This window comes from Ctenocephalides felis, unplaced genomic scaffold, assembly GCF_003426905.1.
Source record: "Ctenocephalides felis isolate EL2017-DRISC unplaced genomic scaffold, ASM342690v1 CF-g0.4_SCAFFOLD_00845, whole genome shotgun sequence".
Classification (NCBI taxonomy): Eukaryota; Metazoa; Arthropoda; class Insecta; order Siphonaptera; family Pulicidae; genus Ctenocephalides; species Ctenocephalides felis.
In genome coordinates, this window is record NW_020536999.1 from 18278363 (window position 1) to 18281718 (window position 3356).

The window sequence follows — 3356 nt, forward strand, 5'->3', positions numbered from 1 at the left end:
TGGAGGAAGCAGGATGATGTGAGGTCAAGGAGGTAGTAGTTGAAGGATTGGATTTTGTGGTGGTAAATAGTGGTGTATGGCATCGTGCCTTAAGGCAAAATTTTGAAACTTTCTGTACCGAAAATAAATTTGTTTAAAAAAACTTTATCAAAATTCATCTCAGGCAATCGTGAATTTTGATTATCAGGCCAAGCAGATAATAGTTGGGTAAATCGGGATGATGAGAGGTCAAGGAGGTAGTAGTTGAAGGATTGGATTTTTTGGTGGTAAATAGTGATGTAAACTAGTGGTGCATGGCATCGTGCCTTAAGGCAAAATGCTGGAACTTTCTGTACCAAAAATGATTTTTTTTAAAAAAACTTTCCAAAGCTTTGGAAAAATTAAATTTTAGAGAAATTTTGAAGTTTTTGACAAAATTTGACTTTTTGAAAATTTTTTTTTTTGTATCTTGATTTTTTTGAAAATTTTGAACATTTTTTTAAGACGCCGCAGTGCTGTCTTTCAGTCGAAATATCAAAGCGCGTAAGCGCTGCGTAGTCGTCTAGCGTGTATGCATGGGTACGGAACCCATATAAATATACACAAAATTTGTACTTACTATTATAATCTTTATAAAATATCTGGTAATACGATGTACATATGTCTATATTATAATGATCATTTTTGACCGACAAATGGCATTAATTTTTACTTTTTTTATTGGATCTCCTGAGACGTTGGACCTGCCTTTACAAAAGGCACTAGTTGTTCATTTCGTCAATACAAGTAAAATATTTTTTGAATTATTTAAATCGGACGCTCCGTTATTTCAGAAACTGAAATATCATGTTTGGCACTTTTCGCCCCGTATCTCCGAAACGGCTAGATCTGTCTTTGCCCAAATCTAATCAGCACGTCTCCTTATCAGTACGAATCGAATGTTTTTTGAATTATTCAAATCGGTTGATCGGTGTTCCCGAAATCGTCGACGAAAATTTGTATCCGCACATACATACGCACACGCACACACGCACACACACACACATACATCCATTTTTTCTAAGGTATTCCAAAATATTCAGAAACCTCTGAAAGCCAACTCATATCATTAAAATAGTTTTGAATCATCAAAAACAGTTCAGGATTAGTTTAAATATTATGAGCTTTTAAGGGCAACCTCGTTGTTTTATTAATTTTGTTCATTTAAGCTTTTGATTCGTAATCGTAAATAGCATTTCTAGAACTACAGTCATAAACAACGACACAATAACCTCAAGAATTTAAAATTTTAAAAATTGCTCTACTTTTAGTAGATCTCATTTTAAAAAAGTGCACTAAACTGTGTTGGCAAGTTTCAACACAAGTTGGCGCATTTAATTAGAATTGTAAAATAGTAAAATACTTAATAGTTTCATAACAAAAATATTCGAGTAAAAATATACAAATCTAAATCCGCGTTTCGGCTTATCCTTGAGTTTTGAGACACCCTGTCTATAATACTGGACGAGTATAGTTATACCTAAGGATAAAAAAACTCATAAGGTAATTCACCTTATTTAATGAAAAAAAATAATCAATAAAATTTGTGTCAAAAATTTTTGAAATAATAGATTTTATGTATAGTTTTGCAAAGTGTTCTTAAATTTGACTCTGATATTTATCAATTCTCTGTTTTACCGATTGGCGCATAAACATTATTTATCGCAACACCAAGCAGAATATAAATTGCTCAAAATAAAAAATATCGATTATTTATACTAATGATTATTAGTGTCTTGTAATTACATGCGATTGTATCTCAATATCGCAAAACTTGAAATATAAGAGAAGTACTCGCTCGATAAATCTTTTCGGTACTGTCTTCGTGTGAAGGAGTAATTCATTACATATCGAAATGTAATCTCGAATCCCAAGCCAAGAGTGAGTTGGTTGCTTGAGGCCATGAATGTTACTTTTTTCCAGGTTTTTTATTTGGTTTCTTTGTATCTCACAACTTTTTTCATAATTGTTTATGCTCTATTGTCGTCCGAATAATCGCGGCGGGATCTCTGACGCACGTAAACATCGTGATGTACGGAATGGAACTTGTAAATAAATGGAAAATAGAATTTTAGTTGTTGTTTTGTAGAAGAATGGGTAGAAATATAACATTTTTACCTATTTCTGCATCCTGTGGAAATAAAACATATTACCTTACAATTAGAATCAAGATTGTCTAAAAACTCTGAACTGGTTTGGTTTTCAAACTCCAAAACGTTTTGGTTTTTAGTTTTGATACTTAAAACTGTTTTTGAAGCTATTGCACTATAGTCGATAAAGTTATCCAACAATTGCCCAATGCTTTTTTTGCATCTTTAATTGCATGAGATATTTGTATCCAATTAAAATATCACCTGTAGTAGATATCGAGAGTTGATGGTGAAGTGAATTTGGTTTCTGTCTTATTTGTAGATCTTGATCTACAATTTTGTTTTATTTTTATATTGCTCTATAACACATGAATGAACCAATTTTTGAATAAATCAAGCAAAGTGTGTCAATTAAAAATTTATCTTCAGTACTTGGTATCATCCAACTCCTCCAGAAAATAGTTACTTGAATTTTGACATCCCCAACAAACCTAATCCTGAGGAATTTGATTTCTATTTATTTGTCCGAGTTGTCTTCTGTATCTTCCTTTGACAAGATGGTACTTGCATAAATGTATTTTTATCATTGAAATTGCAGCTGATTTTAGCGGCAAAAACGGGAGATGCGTAGCTGGTCATTAATTAAACTGCCGCTCCGTAGTAATTGCACGTTCCTGCTTATCGGCGGCGATTCAACGATTTTTACTCGACGACGACTCTGCAAGGAAGCAGGTGTGACCAAAAATAGGGGCCACATTGATAAAAGAATTTGGAAAGTTATATCGCATGAGTTTTGTAGTAATCTCTTACTAAATGACTTTTGGAAAAATAATAAAATTAAATATTTTTTAATAGAGCTCTTCTCACTATTTTGGCTTGGATTATCATTTGACAAGAAATTACAAATATCTCTGCTTTGTTGTATTATCATGATTCCATTCTAAATATTTTAGGTATTTAATTTCAGCAAATCCAATTTTGAATTAGTACTTTGAGTGCTTTGCTGTTCTCTATACTTTTTCTTAGGACATTGGGCTGTCTATGTTAAAATTTTTATCTCATAAAGGTTTTATTTACTGCTTTTTTTCTGAGCTTTGTAGATCAAAACTTCAAACAGAGTTTTAAAGATCTGGTCATTTTCAACTGCTAAACAGTTTTGAAACATTGATTGGAAATAGAATATTTTAATTCTACTTCCTAGTTTTTTTGAGCTATTTCTGGTATATTCCTTACATACAGATATTCCCT